Source organism: Amblyomma americanum, chromosome 10, assembly GCF_052857255.1.
Source record: "Amblyomma americanum isolate KBUSLIRL-KWMA chromosome 10, ASM5285725v1, whole genome shotgun sequence".
Taxonomy (NCBI): Eukaryota; Metazoa; Arthropoda; class Arachnida; order Ixodida; family Ixodidae; genus Amblyomma; species Amblyomma americanum.
The window spans coordinates 9,852,656-9,866,503 of NC_135506.1; the positions used below are offsets into that span (position 1 = coordinate 9,852,656).

A 13,848-nucleotide genomic window follows, 5' to 3' on the forward strand; every position below is an offset into this window, starting at 1 on the left:
GATGTCCCTCATAGATCATGCGCAGCTTCGGAACGATACGCCCCACAAAATATAATATTTCTTTTTTAATTCCTTTTCATAGAGCTAACTTAAGACTGATAAAGTTCTTGCAGTGTATAACGGTAAGTATCAGTGTCATCTAAAAAAAAATGAGTGAAGGAAGCAGCCGGCAGGGACACCTGGTTACATTATCTGGTCTTGCAACTTCATCTGACAGGAAGTTCTAGCTCTAAAGTCCTGCATAACCGGGAAATATGGCTAAAGCGAAGCAAAGCTCCAGCAAACCTCTGAGCGCCATTTCCGGAAGAATCCATTTACAATTTAAACAATTCCAAAAGACAACCGTACTCATTGAAGCCCTTCTGGCACAAGCCTTCTGTAAGTATCTCAATTATTTCAGTGCTTGCAATTCTGCTTTACAAGTGGTATCGGTGTTGCCTGAACCACGACACCTGCTGTAGTGAGTATAGAATCTCGCTGCCGCTCACTTTTACATCTCTCTAGATGTGGCCCGTTCAACGCTACGCAAGCTGTCATTCGCGCGCTGTTTCGTCGCAGTAAGGAAACGCTTTTGTGCTAGAAGTTCTGGCTCATTGTCGAAGCGCTAGGGGAATAACACAAGCCGAGAATAGAGGAAGCGAATTAACGCGGTTGCAAAGGGGAGCGGGTAGGGGAGCAAGCGAAGTGGTGCGAGGGTGCAGAGCCAAAGCACAGCGCTATTTCGCAAGGTCGCCTCGTAGTTCCAGCGAGCTTCGGAGCCGAGAAATGCAGGTGGCATCGAGGAAAAAGTAGCCCGCCATGTGGTCCATCCCGAGTGCGCACACAGAGAGAGGCATATACACCGCTCGAGATAGCAGGCTCGCTCTATAGCGCTTCCACCGCCCATTGTTTCTCACTAAGCGTGCTTATGCGCCGACCGCGCCCAGATCTCTGCGGTGTTGGCGTCTCTCCGTCCGATCCTACTTAGCAGAGTACGCGGCGATTACGGGCACGCGCATCCATGCGGGGGGCTAGGCGCTGGTAATAATTTCTCCTTATTGGAGGGCGTGACCGAGATGCTCTATGGGTGTGGGCGTGGAGGTGGAGGTGGCGGCGGCCACCATGCTCAGCATCCCATGCATGCACCTTTCTACAGTTGCTGGGCAGCTTGCGCGTTGAAGCTTCGTACCGCTGCAGCTCTCAAGCCGAAAAAGGCTTGCACAAGCGATCTTTTCAAACTGGCCATGCCAATGGAGAGTTTAGAAAGAAATCAAGGAAAAGCCGAGTGCCAAAAGCCGAAGTGTGCAAAGCACAACGGCTTATGCTGAGCGCCGGACTGAGAGAAGGAAGAAAAGAGGTGCCGTAGTGGAGGGCTCCGGAATAATTTCGACCACCTGGGTATCTTTAACGTGCACTGACATCGTGTGAAGAGCCAATTTCTCACTATCCGGTGGGCAGGTTGTGATGAGGCCGTAAGGTCACGTGACTTAGGTGGCCCACTTGCCTCCCAGGCTGCTCTCCGGGGACCACCTGCGAGAGCCATGCCCTTGATTTTTCGCTCAGAACGCCGACACCAACTGTGCCGAAATCGGAGTTTCTAGGGAACGGGCCTTTTAACGCTATCGCGTTCAATCGAAGTGCCTCGGCCGGGACTTGCTGACGCGTCGTCGAGCTCACAAACCAAACACGGTAACCACGCAGTGAGCCACACCTGCGGGTTCCGTAGAGCTATGTTCCGTCACAAATGGAGAGCACGGCACTGTTATGGCAGCGACCGCTTGTGCACTGCACGGTGACGACACTGCGTCGTCGTTCGCGAAGACGTCGCCGCGCTGTGCTTCCGGCGGCCGCGACAAAACTGCAGCGGTAGCCCTTCCCCGAAACAACGGCCATGGCGACGTAAGGAGAAGAGCAATGGGGGGACAGTGGTGTGTTTCGAGGCGGCGTGGAATATGGGTGACCAGTGCGCCGGGGGGGATCTCCTCCGCTGGCTCCGTCTGTGTGTGTGTACTCGTGCTGTTTGGTCGGCCAAGCGGAAACGGATCGAATTCCGCGCGCCGATCGACCGAGAGATAAAAAGAAAAAAAAAACAGCTGAAAGAGGAAAGAAAAAAGCCGACGAAGTCCAGAGGAACGCCGACTTCGGAGACATCGCCTACACTCCTGCAGCTGCTGCTGGTTGCAAGCGAGCTGAATGCACGGTTGTGTGGTTCCACAATCTTTCCTCTAGTTTCTGTTTCGGTGACTCTATTTGGATGGGCAGCCTTTGTTCTTCCTTTCCTGCCCTCCGGTTCTGCCTCCTCCGGTAGCCGATGCAGTGTGCACAGCTGTATGCCCGTGAGTCCACTGCGTTCTTCAGGGTGTACTTCAATTTTTTTCTCCACTGTTGCTTTTCCTGTAGGCCTAAGAAGTGCAGGAATAGCCAGAGAGTACTGAAGCGGAAAGGAAAAAAAAAAGGGGGGGGGGGAAGTGAACTACGCACTGAGCTTTTGGGAGGAGCAAATCAGTAGTGGAGGGTAGGCAGACCCTCGAAGTTTGTTTCAGATGCATGCCATTCCCTTTTTGTAGATATTTTAGCCTCGTTAATCGGCCTATTACCCACATCCGCAAGAGAGTATATCGGGGCTTTGCCTTATGACGACAAAGCCTCTTCCCGTGGTTCTGGGCTCCGTTAATTTCTATTTTTCCTTCGCATGCGTCGAGCGGCTAATAAATACCTCGTGTGATATCGTTTTCATGTGTGGTACCGTGCACGTGATTTCTGTCTGGCATTGGGATGTTGCTCGAGTTCTTATGTCCTATGCTGGAACGAGTGGAACAAGTTTCCTCTCTGGGTTCTTGAAATTCGCTATGAATTTAGTGTCTTGTGTTGCGTGTGAATATTTTGTGACCTGAGGCGCTATACTTGTGCAGACATATTAGGCAGGATTGTTTTTCAATCATTTCGGAGTGGTGGTCAGGGGTTACGGCGGATTTTTTTCTTCTTGGCCTTAATGGCATAGTTAGAAAATGAGCGGAAAATCTGACCAAGGGTTTGAGCATGCGTGTAAAGAGCACTAAATAGATAAGATTAACATGAAAGCAAACAAAGAACGCGTTGCGCTGCATCCGTTCGCTTAATCAACTGGCGTGTTTCTGCTCTATACAGGGTATTTCACCTAAGACTGGTGGGAACTTTTAAATACAGCGTTTTTTGAGTTATAAGAGCTATGCCTTTGGCATAACATTCTGAGCGGTGGTGTACATAAGTATACAACTAAGACGTGTTGACTAGCAGGCTGGCGAACTGGCATAAACTTGTTTGTGTAGGGTTTAGAGTAGAACGCATCCATATTCACACGCCATTTTGACATATTTCCTTGGGCGTGATTACCACGGCGGAAATCTTGTGCTCAGAAAGCTGTACACTGCAAGAGATAGTAACAGCAATGAATGTTTTTGCTCCGACTACACTAAAACCCATTTAACAGCAAACGCCAGGGGTCGAGTGCCTGTTGCGCCAAAGTCGTAAGAGATCGCCGTATGTACGTATACGGGTCAAAAGGAGGCTCATCTAATGGTCCGTAGAGAGGCCGTAATAGATGCGGGCCAACCGCGACCATGCAGGGGGGGGAAGGGGGGGGGACGCAGCGAGGGACAAAAAGAAAACAATGAAAGATGAAAGCGGGGCATATCGCGAGAATACACAGCAAAAGGAAAACAACGCGTATCGGATGAGTGGCGCGAAAGTGGAGATGCTGTAACGGGCATCGAGACAATGTAACACGCAGCCGGCCTCTCGAGTGTCCGAATGGAACGACATAGGGAGACAGTGTGCAACCTCTTTGCGGCCAGCACGAAGGGAGCAGCGGTGCGGTGTGTTGTAATATAGCCGTTCTTCTTAGATCGGAGCAGGAAAGAAAGGCCCGGTGGCTGCGGTGCATTGTCTGCTGCGGTGCGCGCGGTCAACGCTCACCGAACCGTGGCCGATGTGGGCCGTATCGATGAAAATGGTGACAATCCGAAATCGTCCTCGCGGCCCCCTTTTGCTCTGGAGACCTTTCCTCGGCCACCTCGTGCGATTAGGGGAGGACTGCGGTGGTGGCTCAAAGCAGCGTTCACGGCTCGCGCCGTACTGATCTGTCGAGTGGTCAACGATCATTCGGCTAGATGCATTTACAGGATGGATAATACATGCTGAAGAAATTGAGGGTTCGTTATTGAGGGAGCAACAACGTTCCATCCGTTCAATATTCAGAAGTATTTACATGTTGTACAGGATAAACAGGCGATACCAAGAGCGTGTGGTTTCTTTCTGCGCCATTGCCATCGTCGCCAACTAGAGCAGCCGCAGCGTATTGATTCTGCAGCTTCAATATTCATCGTGTTCATCAAGTTCACAAGTTGACACGCGCTGGGATATAGCGGTTGAAAGCGTTATCTGAGATCAATTCAGACTTGCCTCTGTATGGTTTCCCACTATCTGGCAGTGAACACTGTAGAAGGCCAACCTAGAGTCGCTAAGAAGAAATTTAAGACTCCGTTGAAAAGCGTTCGCTGATGGTGGAACGCAGTCAACGAATGGTGTTTCGTGGTGGCAGTGAAAAACATGTCATTGTTTACGGTTGTGAAGGGTTCCTTTTGTTTTTAAATATCGACAGCTGCGTAGAATGGCAATGCCAACGAATTCCCGCATAAACCGCCGTGGCGTAAATGAAAACAGCATGATGTCATGTGCTCAGAAAGTGAGGCTCTACTCAAACCAGCCGTCATCCGCATAATCCACACCAAGGAGGACGACCGCCTTCAAGGATCTGACCCGAAATCTTCTGGCGTGTTTCCGGGGCGTTACGCCACACTTCAGGCCGCAGACTGTAGCGGCTTGCATCAGTGACGTCACTGGACGAGACGGAAAAGTCACGGGAAGCCCCATACAGCGAACCACGCATCCGTATTCCGAGAGGTAGCACTGCCCGCCTCTCACTCACTCACTCACTCACTCACTCACTCACTCACTCACTCACTCACTCACTCACTCACTCACTCACTCACTCACTCACTCACTCACTCACTCACTCACTCACTCACTCACTCACTCACTCACTCACTCACTCACTCACTCACTCACTCACTCACTCACTCACTCACTCACTCACTCACTCACTCACTCACTCACTCACTCACTCACTCACTCACTCACTCACTCTGGGATAGCTTGCCAGGTGCGGGTTCTTTCCTTTGTGCACAGACAGGTTGGAATGAAACGCAAACAGTGCCTATGAGCAAAACAAAATATTTTACCTTTGTACTCTCGGCTGCAGTTTACATATAGCCTGATTCGTGTTTCTAGATATCTACCGAAATATATATTCAGAAATTGGTTGCAGAGTAGAAAGGTAAAGTACAAGAGAACGACATATGACCGTTCGGTTTTCATTCCGGCCGGACGGTATTGATTTATTCCTTTGTATATCATGGCAAGTACGCAATAAAAGCAAAAATCAAAAATCAAATGGTGATGGAAAGAACTGGGTTAGAATTCCGGCATAACTGGTAACCTGTTAGTTTTCCTGGGGGCGTAAGCGTGCATCCGATACCTGGCTGACTTCTGCAGGAGAAAAACACCCGAGAATGGTGGAAACAAATTGATCTGGCCGAATCGGCTACATCTTGCTATTCGCACACTTTCTAAAGATTTTCATAAGGTTTGGGTTCAAGGCAGAAGTCTGCATTTTGACCTTATAACAACGTGGCCCGTTTAGAGGATAGGTGGTTGCACTATGATTATCTCCACTTCTCGTACATCACATGACCCGACGAAAATGGCGTAGCACTGAAGATAGCTAGTAGTCTTGCGAATTCCTGCGTTCTAGCCCTTCTTTGTTTTTCGATAATTTCTATAGAACAACAAAAAAAGATGCAGTAGCTACAAGAATGCGCTCAGGCTACAAGCGACATGCATAAGCCGCGTGTCGTTCATAGGTTTCAAGAAGCTTGGCGGGTAATGACAGTTGACGTAGGAGAACTATTTATTTTATTTATTGCAAGTACCTGCAGCGGCCATGAGGCATTATTGTAGGGGGGATAGAACTACATACAATAACACATGCAAAGAAGATATTGGGAAACATGTCAGCAAAGTAACACAACATGCTAAAAGAAGACTAAATGAATTCACAAGTAGTATGAGTGATAACCAACATACATCACCTGGCAAACTTTTCTTTGCTTACTGAGCTGCCACAATACATTGCAATGGCGTAAAATCTGTCTAGGAACCAGCTGAAGCACATGCAGAACTCCGAGGCTTGTTACTTTCCTAGAAGTAGCAAAGCGACAGCCATGTCGCCCATATCTGCAGCCAACACACGTACACAAGCAAACACACACAAATACACTAACGCGCAATAGTTCGCATCTTTCTCTATCTTCCCAAGTACAAGAGATCGTCATAAAGGGAGGTCACATTTCCATTAGCCCGCACTGAACAGGGCAGTGCTCATTCTCATCTTAACGTAATCCCAATGCGAGGACGTCATTTTTGCGTTGCACTGCTTCTCCTTGTCCTACGTCAACAATGCCTTGAAGCGAAAAAAAAAGTATTCCCTGACACAGAGCTCCCAGCAATTAAAAATAAACGAAAGAAGCAACAACAACTTCATGCATGTCTGTTTGCGAGCATATTAGTCCCGGATGCCTATCCGGCACTAAGCGGAAGTGACTGCATTTCTTAGATCAATCTCGATACCACCAAACCGGCTGTGCACAGTAGCTGCGTCACGACATCAAGAAAAATCCCGGACAGCAGGAAGGCTCGCGCACAGTGAGATGTGCGACGAGCGAACAATTACGACGACGAAGCATCGGAGCACGGAAGCCTCGAACCAGCCTTCGACACTAATCTTTAATAAACTGTGCGAAGACGAGTTTAAGAAGGAACTGGGACAAAGCAGCTATCAGCCCCTGCCCCAAAGTATATAAACGCACTGCTTCGGGTCTCACCGCTAAACACGCGCCGCCCTACGGAACAAGATCGGGCTGCTCGCGCATCCAGCGGCAGTTTCCGCTGTTTCCTGCCAAACGTGGAAGCCGGATTCGGGCGGGGAGCCAGTCTCCTGCGTCTTCGCTTTGCCTTCCTTTATTTGCGGGCGGCAATTACGCAGCGCGACTTGGCCATTAGGGCCACTCGAGCGCGCCCCGATTATGTCTATACGTGCCTGCAAAGGGAGCCGCAGGCGACTGCAGTCAGTGCGAGCTCCTCCGTGTGCTCTGGCCCACTGAACCACGCAGCAGCAGCGGCGAGGAAGCCATCTGTACGGAGCATTCAGCAGCGTCACTGTACCAGCCATTTCGCGCCCGAGCCCTCACGAAGCGCAGGAAGAGGGGGGGGGGGAGGGGGGGGGGGAGGGTAGATTCCGAAAGGTTAAAACTGCGCAAAACACGAGGACATAAGCAACGAGGAACACACAAAACACCACAGGTGTTCCTTGTTGCCTATATCCTCGTCTTTTGCGCAGTTTTAACATTTCTGTTTCTCTGCTTCTGTCCGCTGCTTTATTCGTGCTAGTTAACATGTCGCAGCCAGTATCCCACCACCAACTAACCAAACCTTCATGTCTAATATGAACCCATTAGCCCGCAAGAACGTCCTACTAAAGCGGGGTAGAACGCGGAGAAAAGGTTGAGCTAACGTTATGCAGTGCTATTGTGGAGCTTCACGGTACGCTAGTACAAAAAGACTTGCGGAATCAATGACCCACTTCTACAGGCACGTTTCGTCGTCAATATTATTAGCACCATCGTCATCGCGAACGTCACCATCATCAGCCAACATAAGACCACTGCATGGCAAAGGCCTCTCCCATATATCTCGAATTAACGGTGTGCTGCGTCAGATTCAGCCACTTTACCCCCGCGAACTTCCTGATCTGCCCCGCCCACCAGGCTCTTTGTCACCCCCTACTACTCTTGCCTCCCACTGGAATATTCTCCTCCGTTACACTGCATCCTCCTCTCTCTGTGGTCTGTGCAGTAACGGCAGGGTATTAACAGGCTTTACCGTAATGGCTTCTACCACGGTTAGAAGGAGTGTGGATAAGCTGTGCGTGGATATGCAGTCACTGCTTTCGCACTACAGTGGGCGTGCCAACTCTCTCATTGCAAAAATTGAGTTCCTCAAAATTATCTGGGGGAGAAAAAAAGGGCCCTCCATCATCTTCGCGAGTTTCTTAAACATGGATAGTTGAACTGCGCAAAGCGTAGGCTAAAAGAAGAAGCTTGAAACGAACAGCTGCTGTGGTGAAAATGTTTTAAACTTGCAATTTTGAAAAAAAAATAAACAAATTAGAGAGTCTCAATATATTCTGCACGAACATGGTGATTACCATGGCCGACTCTTCCTTCTGGGAGCAAAGTATGACGTATAGAATTCTTCCTGCGATCAACCGAGTATTTGCGACGGCCCTAGAAAATCATTCGAATGTACCGACCACATAAAATTTTCTTTCGGCATCCACATGAAGCTTCATACGTTTTGTACCCGCGGTAGAAGAGGTCAAGGGTCTAGACCTCGCGGCAGCAAACGTAACGTCACGCTTCTTGATCATCCTTGAATGACTGTGTGCCCTTGAATGAATTTACTTGGCTACAAAGTTCTTATTTGCGTGATACATTTCTTGAACATTCCTGGCCCAAAAAAAAAAGAAAGTTTTCATTCAGAAAATCAATATTCATGATTCCCCCCCCCCCCCCTTTCACATTAAATTCATTCCTGTTTTAGTGATAAAGGGTATACTTCGTTGGGCATAAAACAAGGAAAAGAAAGAAACACGGAAGAAAGAGCGAGCGTCAACGGGAAAGGATATCACGTTTCCGTCAAAAAAGGCTCCCTCACTTGGTTCCCACAGAGAGCGAGGTGTACAGAACTCGCTTAGGATGGCGGCTTTTGACGCGCGTGTCTATGGAGGATGAAAAAGAAAATACGAAGGTACAAAAGAGAAGAAATAGCCGGCCTCGCACGTTTCTGGAGCAAATGCTCATACAGCAGGCCTTTTCTGTATAGGTAACGAAAAAAGAGAAGGCCAATAAACACAGCACGTTTCTGGGTACCACGCCTAGAATGAGGTATAATTGTACAGCTCAGTTGGGAAGCGGTAGCATGGGTGTCGGAGGACACTGTGCACGGAACGGAGCTGAGTAGCGAGGGTTGGGAGGAAAATCGGACTAACCGGCACCGTTCAGAGGAACGAATTGACGCTTACGCGCTGTTTGCAGTTGAACCGGACCCAGGTGGAGCAGTCAGAAAGGCAATTATTCGTTAAATCTGGGTCGTCGTCAATTATACCCTGATGTCGCGAGACCGTACTAAAGACTTTATTCCTGCTCCTCCTATTCCTTGCTGCGTGGAAGTCACGAGTTCGACCATTTTTTGTGATATATTCTTGGCGGTTAAAACTTCGTGGGCCGTTACAACTCGCGGGACAATTCAGGATATCCTGAAGCATCAAGTGGATCTAGGCCATGTCAAAAATAGTCGCATATTAATGCGATGTGCAAGTCTTGCAAGAACTGGACTTCGTTTTATCAGTGGACCCCGCTTATGCTGCACCGTGACGGATAAGTGACTGCACAACAAACGCAACTGGTTTTACATACAAACGCATGCAAATCGCGCTTGACCTCTTCTGACTGTGGCTTGTCGCGTGAACGCCATAGTTGTTGAGCCGTGCGGGAAGGCTCCACCGACACAATGTACGGCGCTTGTCCACTCCGCTTGGAGCTCAGCTTGCAACAATATCCAAGCTCGGGCCCACGTACGGTTTGTGGGACACAACCTGAGTCTCAAGTGAAACCCTGCTAATGCTTATACGCGCCAAACACTTGCTGCGACAAGGAAATGATCCATTATTGATGCTCTTCCTGTTACCTGTACAAAATGTTAATCACAAGATGAAATTAAAAGCCCAAGATTTTCGATGTCTCTGAACTAATTAGCGGAGCGAAATAAAAACGCTTACTGCGGCCGCTGGTTAGCGTAGTAATTTACAGCACTCTGTGGGTCGTTAGCTGTTATTAACTGCTGCTGTTTCCTTTCTTAAGCTGTATTTGGCCGCGGCCACGTGTTTCAAGCAAACACTAAAAACGAAGCCGAATTGTCCAAGTATTGAGGAAGCATATTATAATTATGAAAGTCGCATACGAAACATTCGCGACTCAAGCCATAGAGTATCGTATATATTGCCATATTTTGCACTTCGTTTTGTAGTGCGCACTGATTACTCAGCCGTAGCAAGAGGCGATCAAGAGGGAAAAATATCACTATCGGAAGTGCGCTACACACACAGTTGTAATGAGGCAAAATTAAGCATGCACGCATAACGGCCCCCCACGCATGCAAGAAGATGACATAACACGAAGGTTCTTCCCACTCATACCTGGCCCCTTTCTGTGCTGAGTAGGTGGACAGAGAAGAAAAGGGGGGGGGGGGGGGGGGAGGGGAGGCCTCGCGGCGCTTCCTAATCGAGGTCAGCCCCCTGTGCGAGTAGTAGTGGGTGTGGGGCCAATTTTAGATCGCGGTTATGCGCAAGAGCGCGCAATATGACGTCTCAATTACACCGTTCCCCTCCACTACTACGACGTTACTGGGACGGGACGACCGGCCCCGCGATTATTACACGAAGGACTACCTTTGGACACATTTTTTTTTCTATTCTTTCTGCTTTTTCATCGTCGTGTTTGTGTTTTCGGGCTCATGTATTCGCCGCACATTGCGCTAACGTACGTCGATGCTAGGGTTACATACGGGATTAATTCCGTAACCTCTGCGCTGAAACTGTGTGCGGAGCACGTTACCAATTAATGGCCATTAAACAGCTGCGGCTGTGAGGAACGCACACACGCAAATGAGCATCAAGGTGCATGTAAGCATACAGGCGCATGCCACTACGAACGGAACCAAAGGTAAACGCAGCACACAGTGGTGCGAGCCAGCTTTGCTAACACAAGAGGGGAATTAGACAGGCCAGTTATGACATGACATACAAAATTAGCAGAGCACAAGAGCGTTACTCCCGTGTTGTGTGGCGGAGCATACAGGCTAGGATCATTTGATATTCTATTGCAGTCCACATGCACTCATTACCCAGCGCTTAAGGCAGGGCATACAGCGTTTTTATCCTGTATTATTTTTGCTGGTAGGCGTTGACTGAACTAACTGCGTAATGCCTTGAAGGAGAGAAGGGCTATTGAAGGGAAGAGGGAGGGGATAGACAAACCGCCTCTACTACTATCATCTCACTGCGGACGCGACAAAAAGAAAACAAAAAACCTCGATATTCTCAATTTGTGCAATAATAACGAAGTGAACAAGGGAAGGAAAAACCCCAGGGTTCTTGCCGACGTTTGGACAAGAAGACTTGTCTTCTTCTGGGCAAGTACAAGTCGTCTTGTCGAAACGTCGGCAAGCACCCTGTGGTTTTTACCTCCCTAATTCACTTCGTGATCATCAAGAACCATCCGGCCAACCTCTCTCTACCATCGATTTGAGCGAGTACGACACAGAAACAGCGCAAGAACGGCTAAAACAGAGCGAAGGCTATACTTCATTTGCCCTGTGTCCATGACCTGTATTTTCTACTACGAAAGTCGCTTATGCCAGCTGGCTCACTTTTTGATGAGACTTTAGAGGAAAAAAAGTGCCAGGGAAAACAAGAATACAAGGGGAACATTGCGCGAAACTTCTTCAAGCACAAGATCTTTCATTATAGAACCGGTTGTCTCAAAATTGCTGAAACTATCTAACAAGGACTGCCATGTCACTTTTTCTCTTATGCTTTTCGAGATCTTGAGATGTTCGAACCATACACAAAGACCGGTGCGTACTGATTACTTTTTTATATCTATGCTGACACTTCAGCTACCGTCGCAGTAACGCGAAGGGGCAGATGCTTCGCCCATGTGAGAAAAAAAAAGATGAAGTTCAAACATTCTTAAGGGCGGGAAGGACAGCTTGATCGCCGCGAAGCATCATCACAGGTTAAGGGGCTCATAACGACGACGCTAAACTCACCGCTTAATCCGGTGCCTCCAAGAAAGCAGCAAGGCGGCGTTCGATGCTCCCGGTGATCGATCAGGTCCCTCGGAAGACGCCTCGCAAAAGAGGAGAAAAAAACCGATCCAATAGGAAAAGAATCGCGAACGGGCTTCTGGCGGCACCGAACAATCCAGGAGTCTTCGTGGGGGGCTCCCAAAAAAGCAAGCGCGCTGCGAAGATGGAAAGCGGTGGATACACAACTGACAACCGAAACAGACGTGGACCGCAAAGGAAAGTGGCAGTGATCGACGGTGAAGTTGACGGCGAAGGGTGACCGCTTTGGGGCGCGTTTTTGTGTGTGCTCTACGGTGCAGTCCACCGGAATCGTTGCGAAGTCCAGAAAAAAAAAGAGACAAAATGAAACTGTGCAGCAAGTTGACTGGCTAGCGCTTGACTGTCCGCAAGCGCTACGTCAGCGTTGCACACACAACTCCTCACTTGGTGTCGACAGAAGCGAAACTGGTTTTTTTTTTTCTCTTGTCACCCCACTCTCGATCACCGTATACTAACACTCAACAACGATTACACCGGTGTCAGTTCCTCCTCTTCCTCCTGTACGATGGCGGTGAAAGTACGAACGGTACGATGAGACGCGCACGATGAGTTAGTTGTTGCCGAGTTTTCTCCAAGCAAGTCGGCCGCAAATTAGTAGCGCTTAGGACAAGTCGAGCACAGGTGAACACTAGTGTAATCACGGGTTCCGCAGGAGGAGGGAGTACGCTGTAATAGTGGGGGTTCACAAGCTAGCCGAGAAGTCGCGATGAACTTTCCCCACCGCGTCAGCTGACGCCACAAAACGGTGCAGTCACCGGTCGCGCAGTCTCACACTAGCTGCCTTGAAGCCGGCGTATCCGTTGCCACACGAAAAACACAAAACAAAAATATCTTTTTCAATCAACGCTACGTCCGCAGACAGAGATATGTGAAGCCGGACGCTCCGCTGCGGCCGGCGCGGTTGGGTCCGCTGTCGCGATTGACTGGCGCACGCGCTCGGCGTGGGCCGCCCGCGCGCCTTCCGGACGAAGGTGGGAGAGGAGGAAAGAGAGCTGGTTGCACCCACCACTCCCCTCGCCCCACCACCGCCGACTCGAATCTGGGAGAGCTGCTCCGTTTAAGCGGCTGAGGCAACGGTGGCGAGAGGCGCGAATCCGTCCGAGACGTCTACCCTCCCTCTTTCCTTGCGCGTGGCTTCGTCGACGTTTTGGTTTCGTTTTTCGACTTTCCTAACCCGCTCTCTCTCGTCCTCTTCGTCAAGTTTTTCTGCGTCCCGCTCGGGGTCGTCCGTGCGTCGCAAGAATTGTGTCTTGATGTGTGTGTCTCCCCTTTCCAGCACCACCACCACCCTTCCCATTTTCTTGTGGAAGCTTAGGTGCCTCTCTAGCCGACTGTCACCTCTCGTCGTTCTTCTTTTGATTTTGTTGTTTTTGTTTTGGGCGCCAGCGCTCGTGTCGGCGGCGCGCCGACTTTCTGGGGGTCATAGAGCCCACCGTCGCTTTCGCGCGGGACTCGCGAGAGTAGAGCAACGCCTCTGCACGACCGCATCCTGCGCGGCACGAAGTGCTCCAGAATGGACGTTTTCTTGCCATATACGTCTCTTTTAAACCTTGGCATTTGCGGGACCAACTGCAAGCACCTTTGTCGGTAGCATCCAAAGCGGCTTCAACGGAGGTGTCCATATTAGTCTCGTCGCATGCCAAAGCAAATAACAAATTAAAAACCAGCATTAATAGAAATAAATGACATTTACAAATAATATAACAAAAGTAAAATAAGTTGAATTTGAAGACATGGATGAGTACA

The 13,848-nt window shown here is 49.4% G+C and overlaps 1 protein-coding gene across 1 annotated transcript in view; it reads right to left on the bottom strand.

The window, feature by feature from the left end:
• Positions 1-13,023, bottom strand: part of LOC144106292 (uncharacterized) — a 111,444-nt gene extending 98,421 nt beyond the window's left edge. Inside the window, exon 1 of the mRNA XM_077639060.1 lies at positions 12,025-13,023. The gene's annotated coding sequence lies outside the window, so the exon portion shown is untranslated. The remainder of the gene's footprint in view (positions 1-12,024) is intronic.
• Between the last annotated feature and the right edge of the window lie 825 nt (positions 13,024-13,848).